We start from the raw sequence: 17,927 nt of genomic DNA, 5'->3' as shown, positions 1-17,927 counted from the left end.
TCTTCCCACCAGACTCACTGTCTCTCTTGAATTAAGCTAAAAGGAAAAATTGGCCAAAACAGCATTTCTCTAGAGCCAAGACACCTTTCAATGACTGGCTCAGGAACTAAAAATCAAAACAAGGAGGATAGGAATCTGCAGCTTTTTTAAAGCCACTTAATTCCTACTTAAACATTCTCACTGTTCACAAAACAGTGCACAATCCATTATATTCCTCCCCGTATACTAGGCAGCAAGACATAATGAGGGAAAAAACACTCATCTTCAAATCTGATAAAATAATTATAGGTACATAATTCAAAGCTGGCTTTTCTGTTATCACACTTACACTGAAAGGAAGAGTGGACATGATGAGAAGGCCAAGAGCTGTGAAGCCAGACAGACCCAGCTGAGATTCCTGAGCCAGTCCCTAGATGCAGTGAGACCAGGTGACCTGGGAGAAGGAGCAGTAATCCCTCTGTGGGGAATTACACAGGCAGAGCAGCAGGGACACCGTGGGCACACCGGGAACAGCGCCACAGGCCCAGCCCACCTCTCCACGTGCTGTGCCTGTGCCCATGCAGCAACCGCCAGAAACCTCTACCACTGCCTTCCCCTGACCTCCAGGGCACTCGGCCTGCTAGGCAATTCCCAGGATCTCTATGCCATCCCCTCTGCCACGGCTGGGCAAGCAGCTGGCCATCTCGGATCTCTGGGACCCGCAAGCTCTGCCTGTGGCAAGCAAGCCTCTCCTCCCTCCCCCGCTCCCCTTCTCAACAGTAGGACACCTGCTTTGTCACTTCAGCAGCCAGAGATCAGCTTCCCCTGCCCACCTGCCTCTTCCCCATCCCCCAGCCTCGCTGCTTTTGGGTGAGGGTCTGCACAAGCCGTGGCCCCACGGTGGGATGTGGTGGCAGCCCCCACCCAGGGCAGGGCCTAGTCTCCACTGACAGTGCTCACGGGGACAGCGAGAGCAGAGCAACATGGAACTGGCATGATGTGCTAAACTCCTCTACAGACAGCACACCCTTCCTGCTCCCCCCCAGAAACACGGCTGGACAAGGGCACACGCCGGCCAGTGTGTGCAGAACTCAGCCCTTGTCCCTCGGGACACTGCTCCCATGGCTTCCGCTTCCTCCCAAGGTCAGTGGTCCTGTCCTCTGGGCCAGCTCTCCTGCTGGCCTGCAAGCATGCCCATTTCATGTTGGAACGAAAGGCTCTGGAGACCGCTTCCCCAGGCTCTCTGCCCACCTTTCTCCTTTTGGCAAAACCCCACCACAAGAAAGAGAAGAAGGAAAGGCACAGACCACCGTGCCCCGCTGGGGTGAAGACAAAACTGCTGCGGCGCCGGGGGGGCGGGGAGCCCCTCTCTACAGCCACAAAATGCTTCCCAAACAAGAAGGTCATGGCAGTACTTGTCTGCATACAGGAGACATCGTCTTCAGGGTGCTTCCTGCCACACCTCCATCAGTCCTGATTTAAGCAGAAAGGGGTTTGTCCTCTTCAGCCCACAGATGAGGAAACTGAGGCTGGGAGGGGAGAAGTCAATTTCTTGTCACAGCGACAGGGTGCAGAGGGCAGATGCTTTGCAACCTGGTTTGACAGATATATTTGGCTACAGAACTACAGGCAGACTCTAAGTATTTTAGCTGAGTTCAAGCTAAGTGTTCTAGTGTTCTGAAAAGAAACCCTGAATAGAGAAGAACATGAGCCCTCCTCACAGATCAACCCCACACCTGCTCCATGAAGCATCTACTGAGCAAGACTCCAAGCCCTGCCCTAGGAGCTGGGGACATAGGGATGAACCTAGGCCCAGGCCCTGCCTAAGAGAGGCCATCTCACCTGGGAAAGAGATGTGTCACAGAACTGCACCTAATGGTTTGTACTAAAATTGTCTCCCAACTGGCCTCCAAGTTTTCCTGGCTCCTCGACTGCTCTCAGGAGGAAGGGAATTTTCTAACATTTAACAGAGAAATTCCAGGGACCCAAGAGCTATCATGAGGGTCTCCAAGTTCAGAGGCACACTGAGCGTTGACTAGAAATTAAATAAACACTTTTGCATCTACTTATGACCAGGTTTCAGAGACTGCTGTGAATAAGCTAACACCCAGCAGATCCACAGCCTGAGGCCTGGGCAGCCCAGGGTGGTGTCTGCCTGAGCCATCTGTTATCAATTAACAGGAGTTTCCCTGCACCCAGCAAGTCCAGTCCTGTAAGGCAGGGGACAGGTCTCGAGTTCCCAGGTGGAGACAGAGATGAGCACTGGGACCTAGGATGACCCTCATATATTGGGCTTAGACCTGAGACGTGGGCCATGAGATGGTGTGCCATGGAAGAGTCGTGGGTGGGAAAGGGTGCTGGGAGCAGGACAGGCTTCTCAGCCAGGGGACTGTGGAGTTCAGAGCTGCAGGACGCAGATGTGCGGACCAGGGAGGAAGCAACAGCTGCATGGAGTCAGGAACGGGGGAAATGAGCAGATCTACTGCTGGCACAGGGGCCTGTGCCCACTCAAGCAGAGCTCCCAGGGCCAAGCACAGCAGGAGAGGCAGCTCCTGGAAGGGGGAGTCCACCATCAGAGCAAAGACAGAGGCGGCCTTGGTTGAGAGGGCCAGCCTCCTGCTTGAAGCCAGTTCTGCAGCTCCGCACACCAGAGCCATGGCAGCTCTCTATGCCTGCCCTCCTGGAGCCTGCAAAGCCCACCACTCCAGTGCCCCTGGAATTTGAAGGCCTTGGTCACATTGTCACACCCAAAATAGCCAGCTGCCTGGGCTGAAGAAGGGAGGAGTTCTCTGGCACACTGAGGGGGAGACTGCAGTCAGGGAGGCCTGTCCAGGGCTGAGAGCAGAGATAAAGACCAAGATGCAGTTGGGCCCAGCAGGCAGGACATCACCCCGAGCTGACATGTGCACCACAAGATGAGCCTGGGCAACAGGCTGTTTGCTACCAACACTATACTCTCCTCTGCAAAAACAGATGTCCCATTACCCAGGGCAAAGTACACGGCGCACCCTCTTCAGACAAGGGCCCAACGTGGAGGGCGACGGTGTGCCCCTTGGAGACATGCTAAAGTAGTGTGTCTACAGCAGAATGCCAGGCACACAGAGGGTGCATTCCCCAAGTATTAAGATTGTTAAGTTGCCAAAATAGCAACCAAGGCGCCACTTCTATTTTTTATAGTGGACTAACATGAAAAAATATATCTGTGCCCTGAAATACAATCATAATTATGTTGTCAGCTAATTCTGATGAAGATGCTATAATTTGGATACATTTCTAGGTCCAATTACTGTGCTCTCATGCTTAACAAAAGAATTCAAGGGGAAAATGACGTACTCAGAACAAGAACAATCACAGTGGTTTGGGTCTGGGCATGCGATTGCTATGAATTATCTGCCGGTTTTCAAGCAGCTACTCTGCACTATAGAAAGGAAAACTTTAAGTGCATTAACTGGTCCTCGCTTCTGGTCTCTGATCTGAGGAACAGCCAGGTCCGATCTGGATCTCTGGCCTCTCTGCCTGCCCAGGGGGCCCAGGGATGAATAAGGGCTCTGCCTCACCCTTCCCAGAAGGTGGCCATGAATGGGAATGAGTCCCTGAGTCCCAGCAGAATGGACCCCTCCAACTCTGCAGACTGCTGTGAGTTGACAATGCATAGCCGGGGGTGGCCAATGCTTTCGTCAGCAGGGCACAAGTGTGCACTGATGCTGGCCTGCTCTGAAGGACTCCTCCCCAAACCCCAGGCCAACACGGGAGCGGGAGTGGAAGGACCCTGCAGCCTGCATAGCAGGACCCACAGTCCGCCGACCAGCACTCACTCTCCCAGCTCCAGTGGCAAAGCGTCCCCTAAGGATGAACTAGGGGGCTTTTCCCCACTCCTCTCACGAAGAACAGCTGAAGAATCTGGATGCTATAGGTCAGACAAACACAGGAAGGCTGAAAGCTGTGAGGAAGACAGGCCAGTTCACCAGCTCCAACCCAAGAAACGGCAGGGTGATGACATGCTCAGGTGTCTCTCTGCCTCCTGACCCCCACAGGGCTACAAGGGCCCAACAGTCACAGGCTAGCAACTCCCAGAAAAGCCTGCTCTCTGCAGCCAAGGGACAAGAGAGGGCCGCCCAGAAGGACAGGATCCTTCCACGGCAGACACAGGGCTGGACCACACACTCCCAGTGTCCACAAGGCAGGCAGGCAAGCTTGCTTTCACCACCTCACTCAGCATCCACCGGCAGCGAGGAGGCAGCAGCCCCTCCTACCAGCAGAGTTGGGGAGTCTGCCAAAACAGAAGATTTAAGTGAAATCCAGGCTCTCACAGGATTCAACCCAAAATCATTCATCTCACTTTCCTAAGAACCAGAAAAATCTCAAGTGGCATGAGACAAGGCCATCCACAGAGAGCAGCGTGGCACAACATGGACGCCAGGACCACCCAACAAGGAGAACAGCAGCATCCTAAAAACGCTTCCACAGAGTTCATGCACACACCCACAGCAGACAGCAGGACAGACGCTCGGCCAAGAGGCAGGCGGAGAAGCCCCGGGCACTGCCACCCGCGAGAGGACCGATGACAACCAAGAAAGCAGGAGGCCAGAGCCTTGGATGGACAGGCTCAAAGCAGATTGGAAAGTCCGGGAGACTCGGTGATCCTGCAGAGAGCAGCGGGCACAAAATCACAGAAGAAACTGACTTAAATACAACAACAGAGCCTCAGGAACCCGTGGGGCCACAGTGAGAGATCTAGCATTTGTGCCCTTAGATCCGGGAGGGGAAAGAGTGAGCAGACCTGGAAAAATATTCACAGGAATAAAAGCCCAAAGTATCCCAAATTTTAAAAAAGGGTAAAGCAGCAAACTCAAGAAGCCAAAATCCCAAACAGGACAAACTCAAAGAAATTCATTCTAAGAAACATCGTGGTTAAACCCTGAAAACTAAAACCACAGCAAAACCAACTGGAAGTGGCAAGAAGAAACAAACTCCTACATAGAAAGACAATCCAGATGACTGCAGACTTCTCTCCAACACACTGCAGGCCAGCAGGAAGTGGCACAACAGTCTCAAGTGCTGAAAGGATCCCACTCCAGGGAAGGTGTCCTTCAGGAGTGAAGTGGAAAGCAAGGCACTGAGGAGTGGGGGCAGGGGAAGAGGGGGACTTGTGTTGGGCAGATGCAACCTAAGAGTGGCTAATGGAAGCTCTCCAACAGAAGGGATCAACAAGAGTCCTGCGCCATCAAACACATGACAGAACAATGGTATAAATGCTTGGGCACATGCAGGGGACTTTCCTCCTGAGTTCTCTAAATCATGTTGAATGGTTGGAGCCACAAGCACAGCTATAACGGGGGCTCACTGCAGAAAAAGAGTCACAGCAATTATTAAGAGGAGCAGCTCAGGGAGGCTCAGGGAGGCTCAGGGAGGTGCAGGGAGGTGCAGGGAGGTGCAGGGAGGCGCAGGGAGGCGCAGGGAGGTACAAGGAGGTACAGGGAGGCTCAGGGAGGCGCAGGGAGGCGCAGGGAGGCACGGTTTCTACAGGCGGTGCTAACTGGAGCAAGGCAGCAAATCCACAGGTAAGAGCAGATTTGACTGCACACTAGCTATGTTGGCGCCAACCTGCTGGGTATGCGGTGTGGTGCTGACTTAAGAGGCAGCCCCTGGGTGAGGCCGATAAAGAAGTTCTCCAGACAGTGGTGAAGGTGGCACAGCCACGTGAATGAACCCAGCGAGGTTCATTCTCAACACTGAGGACAAGGGTGAATCTTACGTATATGTACCAAAAAAAAAGGAAAAATTTTTTAAGCATAATCCATCAAGGTAAACTGTGCATGAGACTACTCGGTATTATCTTTGCAACTTCCTATGAATCTACACTTAGTTCAAATACAATGGCAAACAATATCAGTCTGAATCTTCCAGCAAGGATTCTACAGAAGAATCGCAAACATCCAGTCCCAACCATGCCCTGTGGGAGGTGAGGCTCAGAAGCCACAGAGGCTCAGTGGGATGGAGCCTGGTCCACATTCCATCTCTGAGGGGCGAGGGGGAGATGCAGGATCTGAAGGGCTGGTTGTATATCCTTCATTTCACCCACTACCTTCCACATGGTCTCTGCACGTGACTGGCAGCCAGAGCTCCGCTGGCCCAACATCCTTCTCTTGGCCTTGACACCACCAGGGATCCAGTAAGCACCCAAAAAGTGTCAGCTGAACTGATGGCTACAAAATGCCTAAGCATTTATCAGTAAGCACAAGAAGACAAAATGGACATTGCTAGACTATTAAATACTCCATTTAAAGGCAATAGTTTAAACATTTCTTGCTTCCTCTCCTTGATTAGTATAAATCACCCTCTCCACTCTGCAACTATCTTTACTTGGGTTTATTTACTTTAAACAGAGTTCAACAGTCACAGCTAAGATCCTACTAAATCATCTATCTCAGAGGAGAGAAGCAGGTGGCAAATGTTTCCTGAGGTACACTTTTGTTTTCCTGTGTCCCACTTGTCCCTTGTTATTAGATTCATAAGAGCCAGCAGCTTCCCAATAGGAGGGGACGTATTTCAACAGCATAAAGCTAGATTGCTATCACATCCAACACAATGAATAAAGTAGCTTTGTGCAAACTGAAGCTACTGTGCTCCTCTGTCTTCAGGCGAGACTCGGCGAGGACAGAGTACTCTCCTTCCACGTGGCTCATACCACAGCACCCTAAAGCAGCTGTGGACAGGCCACATCATCCTCACACCCACTTAAGACCTGCTGGAACCAAGACAATGGATTGGAAGGGGAAGAGGAGACCAGAAGCCTGAATTAATCAAGCCCGCACCATGACACTGCACCACACAAGACTCACGCCAGGCCGATCTCATCTTCAAGACAAGCCTATGACATAGGTCTTTACTGTACTTGCTCCACTGTAGACAACATCTAGTGTAAGAAGCGCTGATATTCACGTAGACTAAGACACGCTGGTTCTTATCGCACGGACACCAAGAAACCTCCGACTCAGCGGTGCTGAAATGTGAGCCAGGATCACTTGACTTCAGAACCGTTCCCTTATCCTGAGGGAGGCAATGTGGGTCGAGTCAGGGCCCAATGTACAGCCCAAGTCAGGGCCCAGCTGGACGCGGGTTGGGAAGCCTCACTCCCAGCCCTGTCCCCTGCAAGGCCCCATCTCCCCACCTCACACCCCACACACTCCGAGCCGACCTCTGCCACAGCACTGCAGACCCTGCTTTCAAGAGGGGAAGGAGCTGAACATGAGTAGCAGGTGCCTCAGCGACCCCATCACACTCCCCGTGTCAGATGAGGCACCCCAGTGAGCAGCAGACACCAGAACCCCCCCAAGGGAGCACTCACAACACAGAGAAGACTTCCATAACGATCACACTAACCTCACACCCTAGGAGAGTCTGTGGAGAAGGCAGGAATCCCTGTCGTCAGGGGAGGGGAGGCCGAGCTGGCCCAGGAAGTGTGACACAGCTCTAGGAGTGTGGGCGGAAGGCGGCAGAAGCCACAGCCAGTGGGCAGAACTGAGGAGCCCCTGACACTGGGGTGCAGAGAGGGGAGTGGCCTCAAGACAGGACAGGCACACTGCTGAGGGGGCCATGCTGCCACTCTGGGAACCCCTCCGGGGACGGCAGCTTGCCCAGGAAGGCCTGGGAGCAGTGGCGGCACGGGGGGAGCCCGCAGTAGGACAGGCGACCACCCAGGTCCTACCAGTGGGGGCCCAAAGCTAAACTTGTGTTGGCGTCTCCCAGCAGGGGGTAAGCGAATTCAAAATACAGTGTGCAGCCCAGTACAGCAAGTCTGCAGGCCGAGGGGGTCCCAGGCAGCCAGTCTGCAACTCGTCATCCAGGAAAGGCTGCTCATGCGCAGCAGGAAGTCAGGAAAGGAGGCCTAGAAAGGCAGGCAGTGACAGAGAGCAAGAGAGAGCGGACACACACCTTGCCATCCACATAGCTCCTCATGAGCCCGTGCCAGGGACTGGCTCTGAGTCGGTGGATGATGAATGGACTTATCTTCCAGCTCAGAATCTTTCTCTTAGGTCTTTCCCATCTGCCACCATGTGTACAATCCAAGAAAAAGTAAATTTAAAAAAAAATGACTTAGGTCCATGTTAGAAATAAAGGTATAACAATGCCTGGCAAAGTAATGGGGTGGCCCTGCTGGGGGAAGAAGACTCACTGATGCCAATGGCTTTGGCCTGACAAGCCATGAAGCTCTGAGGAAAAGAACAAGGCTGCACCAGCTCCGGACATGGAGCGAGTCGGCCCTCAAGATGCCAAGCGCTGCTCCCTGAGGTTGAGACAGCGCACTAGGTGGGACATGTCCTGTGCCTCTTCCTGCCTCTCTCCCATAATGATGTGCCAGCCGAATAAAATGACCCAAAAAAAAAAAAAGAGGAAACTGGTTTAACCAGTAGCAAGATCAAGTTAGATTTAGATTTAGATTTGATGGGGAAAAATGTTCATGACACAAATTACATGTATTGCAACTAGAGGCCTGGTGGGCACCGTCTAGTGAGCCTCGTCTCAAATGGCACATTCCAAACCTACAAATGTGTGGGCCAGGTGAGTAGAGTGGAACATGTACCCAGGGGCTGGGCCAGTCAAAAAGGGACAGGGAGCTCCCAGAACTGGGTGTTCAAGAATTTTCCACGTGTCCGCCATCCAAAAAAGAAGTATCGAGACTTCACAGCCCAAGGGGGAAGTGCTAGGGAGTGATACTGGCCTAACTATATGGTTATATAGTGTGCACACATGAATAAGTAACAACAGATCCCATCAATATGTACAAGTGTAATGCACCAATTTTAAAAAGTGGGGAAAAAAGACTTCAAAGTCCAAAGAGGTACCTGCAACCTTCCCCGCCCAGACTGACTGCAGAATAACATTACTCCTCCAGTGAATGACACAGACCTTCACACTCAAGACAGTGCTTGACCTTCCCTATTGTCTTCTTAAGTCGCAAAATGGGCAGTGCCATCACCATCATCAACACCACCAACATCACCATCACCACGAAATGAAATGCTGCCCAAGTAGCATTTCATCATCATCACCATCACCATCACCACCACCATCACCACCATCATGACCATCACCACCATCATGACCAGCACCAGCACCATCGTCATCACCACCATCACTCTCACAATCATTACCAACATCATATCACTACCATCATCATAATCACCATCATCATCATTATGATTCCCATTTACAAAGGAAAAATCTGGGGCTCAAAAAAGCCCCTAACAGTTTAGGGGGGGAGCATTTAGTTAATGAGCTTCCAAAGGAGTCCCCAGACAAGTAAACAACAAATCAAAACTTAACCCAGACCTTCCAAGCTAACTGCCGTATCTGCCCAGATGCTGTGTGCCCGCCCCATCCTTCTTGGAAGATCCTTTGGTATTTCCTGAAATACTCAGTGGTTGCTGTGAGGAATGCTAGTCTTGGTACCCCCAACACAAGACAGATCATGGTTAGATGGAGTAATTACAACTAAGAATAGCTACACTAGAAAGGGAACTGTGTTCCCTGTGTCTGTTTATAATTGCTTACCACAATTCATTTCAGGGAGTAATATGCCAGAAAATGAAAGACTGCCAGAAGTGAGCAGTACAACTCACCCAACCACATTCTTAATAAGCATGTCCTCTGCACAGCCTGGCAACAGATCCAGAAGCAGGCAACAGTGGCACATCACCAGGTTAGAGGCTTGACAGCTTTTAGCAAAACACTATGGAGGTCCCATAGGCAGGTGCCACACATGTGCTAACAGCACCCTCTGGTGGTTAGTTAGGGCACTGCATTCATAGCCATATTAAAAACAGGGCTATTGTTTACTGAATCGATAAATTGCCAGGTGCTGTGCTTTGCCCGTAACCTACTTAACCTTCACATTAACCCAGCAACTGAGGGGCTGCTGCCCATTTTAAGAAGAGCAAATGAGATCAGGCAGGGGACACAAGGCTACACAGCAGGTGGACACACAGTGGCAAAACAACCCCAAGTCACTGCTCCATTATGCTGCAGAGGTGGGTCTGTCCTGGCAGCCAAGTACACCTGGCCTACTCCAGCAGGTGAGTCAGGCAAAGCTCTGATCACAGGTTGTACTCATCACAACCAGACACTTCCTGGCCAATTAACTTCACTAAAAGTCACTTCCAAATCTCACAGGGCTTTGCCAGTCACATCCACATTTTGCACAACAGAAATGACTGAGCAGAAGCACTTGATTTATTCAAGCGCCTGCCTGCACTGCCATTAAGGCTGGGAAGGGTACAGCTACTCACTCTGGGACAGGACAGGGCAACCCTGGGCATGGGTGGGGCTGGGGTCTCCTGGGGTACAGGGAAATTGTGTTTCCCGATCTGCTACTAGTTACACAGTGAGTTCAGTGAACGTCTGCAAACACTCATCAAGCTGGTCCTCTGTGGGATGTGCGTTCCTCTATGCACATGTCATGCATCATCTCCAGAAAACTTGAACTGAAAACATTAAAAAGATACAGGGGAAAACAATGCTCTGATTCACAGGTGAACTCTTCTTTAAAACAACACATCTGAACCCTACTTTGGTCCACGTAGCTGTGTGACCCTCGGCATATGCTTCCGTTTCCTCCTCTGTGCAGAACTGGGGGGAGGACGGCAGGGCATCGGAAGCGCAATGTGCCTAGCTCAGTGCCCAGCTCTTTAGAGATAACATCCTACATGAGGTGGCAGGAAGGGCCTGGTCCAAGGCAGGAGCCAGGCTCCCAGCTCTTACCCTCCAGCCTCCTCTGGAACTCTTTAAGCCTCATTTTTTTGCATCTTAAAGATGAACAGCCCAAATTAAAAGTGGCCTTGTAATGTTGCAAAGTGGAACCTGGTCTTCAAGCCCTAACCAGAAGTTAATGTGCAAAGACAAGAGGCAGGGCCACCTGAACCAAAGAAGGATGGGACAGACCCACCAGTGCCACCTCCCCTTGCCTGGGGTCACACGTGAACCAACCTCCCCTGCCCATACATAATCCCTGAAGTGCCTCCCAGCTCTGAGGCTCCAATAAATGCTGCCCCCTAAACTGTGGAATTATTACTTCACCATGCATCTCATAAATGCCGAGGAACACGTCAGCTTCCACAGCTCACAGAGTTAACGTGTTTATTAAACGCAGGGAGGAATCCCACGGGTGTTTTTCTTTGCTGAAGCTGGGTTAACAAAATAAAATGAGAAATGCTCAATATCCACAATAATTAAGGCTGGGCCGACAGTTGCATTATAATTTTATGCACACACATTTCTTCCATGTTAAAACCTGGCTTTTTTTTTTTTTTTTTTTAAGTTATTTTTAAGCACTCTCAAAGTGAGAGCCCTGGGCAATGAAGTATATTCACGTTTATTGTGATAATCACAGCTGAAAAATGTGGCCTTGTCCATAGGACAGCATTTCATACAGAGAAGAGCAGCCCAAGCCCCGAGTACACATGTGGGAGCACTGAGGGGTGGGGACCCTGGTGCAAGCCCAACAGTGCAGCTCCTGTCTGCAGACTGTCAGGGAGGCCTTCAGGAATGCCCGCCATGACAAGAGTCTCTGTGATTATTCCTGCATTAAAAATAAACCAAGCAAAACCCCCTCCCTTCTTCTGGTGGACCTACAGGGAAAGAGAAATGCCCACAGCCACCACCAGCACCACCACACCCCCAGGTCTCTAGCTTTGGCTCCTTCACTTGTTCCCATCTTTGTCTGACTAAAGGCTGCCTCAAAGCCAGCTTCAGCACTCAGCAATGGCCAGAAAAGCCACTCAGAAAGCTGAGGCAGGAGGATCTCAAGTTCAAAGCCAGCTCAGGCTACATAACAAGGGTCTGTCTCAAAATAAAAAGGGCTGAGGAAGTAGCTCAGTGGAGAGCACTTGCCTAATATATGCAAGATCCGAGTTCAATCACCAGCACTGCAAAAAAACAAACAAAAATCCCTTAGGTTTAGGTCCTAAGTTATCGGCTACCCACTTCGACACCTGTGGAACTTTGATTTAGCGCCACACGGAGACAGCTGTAGCCACCCTGCTGACACCATAAGTATGGTCGGGGATGTCACTGGGGGAGTCACTGTGTGGGAGAATCCTGGGATTCTGCAGACTGCTAAATGTGATGCCAACTGGAGAGAACAGGGAACATCTTAATCCAGAAAGTCCAGCGGGCTGACAGACCTGCCTGCCATGTCCCTGGAGTCTTCTGCTACCCTTGTACACATGCGCATCTCACACACACACACACACACACACGTAAAATACACACGTGTACCCATGTGCACCACAGAGAGACACAATGCACATGCCCCACACGCACATCCACACACTTTCTTACTTTTAGTGGCACGAAGGAGGCAGCCTGACAGAAGCTCTTAGAGGGACAACAATGCAGCACAGGTGACAACAGCCAGTGGAAACCAGACTAGCCTGGAAGCAGGTGAGCACAGGGGAGGGCTCCTGTGCTGCCGTGCTTCTCCTCTGCCTCCAGATTCAAGACCAAGACCGCAACCCCAATGAGGGGGACTTAGCACAATACCTGGTGGCACTGCCTGCCCCCTCCCCATTTCTGCAGTTTATGGACATGAAATCTCTTGGACAAGAGATCCAACCAGGCAAAAAAAAAGGCAGGCAGGCAGGCAGGACTTGGAAATGCTGATCCGGGCCAGGCAGATGCTGTGGCACACACCTAGGGTACACACCCCAATCCCAGGGACTCCCAGGGACGCTGAGGCAGGAGAATCAAAAGTTCAAGGACAGCCCGGGAAAACTTAGCAAGACCCTGCTCAAAATGTTTTAAATCTAAAAAGGGGCTGGGATGTAGCTCAGTGGTAGAGAGCCCCTGAGTTAAATCCCCAGTAGCACAAAAAAAGGGGTGGGGAGGAAATGAGTCAAGAGAAGAGTCTACTCGACCCCCTGCTACTTGGGCAGCATTTTCATTCAACAAACATTTTAAGCGGCACCTGCTATGGACAAGTCCTGGAGGAGGCCCGAGAGGAAGAAGCAAGGCGGGCCAGCTGCTCTCGGGCTGGACGATCCAATGGGTGGAGCAGGCTCATCCTCATCTGCCTGTAAGTCGAGGCAGAGCCCCTGGACAAACCCTCCAGTCCTCTAACCAACCAGAGCAGAAGAGACAGGCATGCGAGTAGACCTGCTTCCAGGGCAGAGGAGACAGATGTACAGCTCTGCGGAAAATTCAGGCCCAGGCCCAAGAAAAAGAATCCTTTGTAAGAACAGCCCTGTCCAACAGAATTATGAGGTGGCCAGGGGTTCATTTTGAATTTTCTAGTAGCCACATTAAAATAAAAATAAACAGATAAAATTAGTTTCAAAAATATACTTTATTTAACCCAATATAACCGAAATAGTGTCATTTAACCTATAATTTATTTTTTTAAACCTCAATGAAAAAAAAAACCTCGTTTTTGTTTTCTTTCTTTCTTTTTCTTTTTCTTTTTTTGTACAAGTTTTCAAATCCAGCATTACTCGGCACTTACAGCACATCACGAAGTAGACTCGGCACAACAGCATTAGCTCTATTTCCAGAACACCAGACACCTCTTCCACTGCAGATCAGAGAGCTGCGACACACAGGTCCCTCTTCTGGCCTCCCCCAAATCTGGGGCTTACCATATTAGGAAACTGCTGCAAAGAAAGAGCAAGGCCAGTGCCCCTGGCCGCCTCTGCTGGAAGTGGCCATGGCAGAGGAACACTTCCATAGCAGGCTCAAGAGCGGGCTGTGTGCTCAGGGCTCCCCGGGTCACAAATCAAAGAGATGAGATAAAATACAGCCTGGACAGGAGCCGGAGGCAGATGTGGAAAACAGGTAAACTCAACTCCATCTTTTAAACATCTGCTTTGTTATAAAAGCCTGAGCTTAGTTTTGGTTGTAAAGTGTTCCAAAATTAATTTGAGAAGAAAGAATTGCCCTTCAATATTCAGGCACATCTAACACCTTTTGAGATTCCAGAAGAGAATTTCAAGTTAAAGGGATTGAGCCAGTGGGAAAAGAAGAACCCTCCAAACCCCAGCACCCACCTATCCCCAGCCAAACACAAAGATCCGACCCTTTCCTGGCAACTAGATCATGGGATGGGCTGTTCCTATTCTCCAAGCACCTGGGCTCTACAGTCAGCCTATGTTCCCTGGCCTCATCAGTCAACATTAACGGAGGCCCCATGTGTGCCACACTCTATGCCAGCCATAGTCAGAACAAGGACGACATAGGCCCTGTCTCTAGAAACACAGATGGGCAATGACGTTTTGTCCAGGAGAATCATTTTACATGACCTCAGGGCTGCCTCTGGTCTGACTTTGTAGACTCTTGCTGTTGGAAGGAACACAGAAATGCCCGAGCTCAGCTCCCTGGCCAGCACATATGTGGCAGCTGCCCACACAGACACCCCTGTGTGGGCAGCTGCCACACATGCTTCCACCAGTGGGAAGTAAAGAGCCAGGCGGATCCCCAGGAAGGCCCAGGAGTACGGCCTCAGGTTACCCTGACAAGCCCAGCCCTTTCCACAGCTGAGCAGCTGTAAGAACTGAAAGAGCCATGGGGGAGGGAGGCTGGGTCTTCTCTCCTGTAAGCCTGGAACCCTGGCCCCTCAGCCATTCCTGGTGCATCCCATGGTCAGGGGAAGCCACCCCGTGACTAAGGCCCAGAGGCCTGTTCCCACCACTGCGCGTCTCTCAAGCCACCTGTAGTAAGTCCACTCACACGCATGTCCCCTAGAGGGCGATAATGCGCAAAAGAGAACTCCAGTCCGGCTGGCAGCTGGCTCTGGGTTACAGGCTGCATTCCAGCGGGTGGGGAGGACTGGCAAGCACCTGCCCTCTGCTAATCCAGCTTGTCTCTTAATTCAGGAACCTCAATCTTCAAGTCTTACTCCAGTCTTGGTTTCTCAGAGAGACTTTTTAAAAACCTTCAAATTAGGCTGCCAGGACTCCTCCTCCCCCATTTGCCTTGGTACTGGGGCCACGACTAGTAATCATGTATTTAATGGCGTATTTATTTGTTTAACTTCTGTCTCCCCTAATAGACTGTGAGCTCCAAAAACATCAATATCATTTTATTCCAAATAGAGTTGTTTAAAAAGAACAATGTTAAATATTATAAAAGATATTCACCTATAAACAGAGTAATGCTACATTTCCTTTGTGGCAAGGACATTTCCAGATGATTCACCTAAGAATCCCTGAGAACCATGCTAACCTTATGAACTCATGCTTCCCAGCTACAAAGACTAGGGTTTGCTGGGGGAATGAAAGCAGGCTCAGGTGGGAAGCCTGCAGTCCAACCCCTGGCCAGGGGAAAGCACTTAACAGCTCTGACCTTGGACCCCTCATCCTAAAGTGCAGCATTTGAATGGTGGTCTGAAGGAATTCAAACCAGACCAAGACAAGCACCTGGAAGAAAAATGCTCAGTGAAGGCCAAGAGAAGCCAGGTGCTAACAGGGCACCAGAGCCCCGCTTTAGTGAGATAACTCAGTTCAATTCCACAGCCTCCCCCAGGCTTTGCTCTCCCTGGAAACTTGTAGCCTTGGCTCTCTACTGCAGGCAGAGGGGAGAGGGAGGAAGAGGAGGAAACAGAGGAAGAAGAAAAAGAAGCAAAATTCAGTCCTTTCACTGAAATACAAGACATACCCTTGCCCCTCAAAATTCACATATTCAAAAAACATAAGCAAACAAGCATGGGGGGAATCCTACAGTGAAATCAAGCTGGAACAAATGGAGAGCCCATAGTTTAAAAAAATAACCATAACTGCATGAAATGGGAAGAGAGGCTTTGAAAGGTGGCATTTGCACCTGAGCTTCAAGCTAAAGAGAAAAAAGACCAGTAGCATGCTGAAATCTAGTTAGGAGGCTGCTTTATCACAGAGACATGGGTTCGTGACTCTGAAACTATTTTTAGTATATTCTAGGACTGAGCAAAGGAGTAGCATACTGTGCATTCAGAGCACCAGCATCCCCTTCCAGAGAAAGACCTACAAATATGGAAAGGGGGAAGGACAGAACAGACACAGTGCTGTTGGACTGGGACTGGGAAAACCTACACATACTCCATGATCTTTAGGATGGAACAGAAAGAGCTGAAGACATGCAGGAGCACGTGGGAGCTCGACACACGTGTGTGGCAGGAAGACAGACACCTAGCTCCCAGCCATGTGGACTGAGGGCTGAGAAGCAAGGACACCAGTAACAATGAGCTCACCTCGTCCCCAGACCTGCTTCTAAACACCACTCTCCCTAAAAGAAAGAGTCCCCTGGCAGAAACAGCCAGTGCCCAAGTTGAAGAGGGAGAGCAGGGAACAAGCCCAGCGCGGCCTGGTGCACTAAGAACACTGAAGGGCTCAAGAAAGAGAGGGCATGCCAGAAGGACACAAAGGCCAGATAGGGGGCAATGCGACAGGAGATTTAATCATGAGAAGGGATTATAAACCACTGACTAAAGTAGGAAGTCCTGTGTCCACGGTGATTATCAATAATTCAAGGAAAAGAGAATGTTTCAACTTATAGAGAAAGACACCAGGAACACAAGAGCCACTGTGTGAGGCAAGGGGCACGTCACTTAGCTCACTGTGGTGACTGTCACAATGTACACCACATCAAAACATCACACTGTTTACCTGAATGCATGAGTGACCGTTCCTCCTCAGTACAGCTCAGGTAAGATGGGAAGGCAGCCAGTAAGTGCAGCAGAAACCACGCAGCCACCCTCATAACAGTGACTGATTCTGCAAGAGCCATCAACAGGCACTACAACCCACGAGTGGAGAGGCAGTGGGAGGAGTGAGGGGTAGCCGGACAGACACACTCAAAACACCTCCCCACAGCGTTTAATTACAAAGGGAAAAAGAGGACCCTGGCTGCTTCAAATGCGTAGCATCACCAGCAACAGGACAAGTCACTTTGTGTGTCCACCGGCATGATGGCCTGAGAACTGCCCATTTCTGTGGAAATCCTGCCCTAAACAGGCAGACTCTGAATCTAATCATGAGGAGACACTGCACAAAGCCATGGGAGGGACAGTCCACAAAATCAACGGCCTACAATCCTCAAAAAAAGTCAGTGTCATGAAGCACGAAGAGAAAGTACTCCAGACAAGGAGTGAAGGGACGGGCCGCTGAACGCACTCCTAACCCAGGACTTCTTCCTGCCACAGGACGTCATATGGACGGCTGAGAAAGGTGGACAGCGCATTGAAGGATGTTGTTTCTCACTGTGACTATGTAGGAGAATGTCCTTGTTCTGAGGAAATAAACATGAAAACACTTAGGAGCAGGTAAAGGGGGGCAAGGTACCTGCAACTCCACCCCAAACGAGAGCCAGCTAGCGCAAAGACAGAAGCAGGGAAGGTAAACCAGTGCAGTAAAATCACAGGTGTGGAACACCTGGAGACTCAGAGTTGACCGGCTTATGAGAATTTTTTGTCTCTCATTTTTTCTGCAAATAGGAAATTGTGTAAAAGTTAAAAGGGACATAATTCAGTGGGTCCGTTTTGCTTCCTCAGTATCTGAGCATCTCTAGGAGGGGTCACTACAGAACATGCTGTGTCTGAGTTCTCTCTGGCTCTCTCCCTCCCTCCTTTCCATCGCTGGTTCTCCCCCTACCTCTGGAAGCCTCCAGGTCCTCTTTTATTCACAGAAACTTCTGCTCTTCTAGCTCCCATATCTCTACCCCCTTGAATCCTCACACCAACAAGCTGCTCGGAATACAAGCTTCCGTGCCACAGAACCCTCTCCTGAGAAGCACGTGGGTGTTGGAGAGGAAACACAAAACGGTTATTACTATAGTTATTACTATAATTAAAATTCTCTAAATGTTTTCCTGTTACATATCAAAGGTTTAAAGAAAGTTAGAAAGTAAGTGCTCAAAATACTTTTCAATATTGAAAATACATAAAAAATAAAGTCGCCTGAGAAAGGGAGGATTCTCACGCCAACAGC

At 50.3% G+C, this 17,927-nt stretch overlaps 1 protein-coding gene across 5 annotated transcripts in view; it reads right to left on the bottom strand.

The window, feature by feature from the left end:
* The window catches only part of Zfat (zinc finger and AT-hook domain containing), a 179,930-nt gene that overhangs the window by 151,298 nt on the left and 10,705 nt on the right, over positions 1 to 17,927 (bottom strand). The window lies entirely within an intron of this gene.

The sequence above is a fragment of the Marmota flaviventris genome, chromosome 15, assembly GCF_047511675.1.
Source record: "Marmota flaviventris isolate mMarFla1 chromosome 15, mMarFla1.hap1, whole genome shotgun sequence".
Taxonomy (NCBI): Eukaryota; Metazoa; Chordata; class Mammalia; order Rodentia; family Sciuridae; genus Marmota; species Marmota flaviventris.
This window is presented reverse-complemented; position numbering and strand designations above follow the sequence as displayed.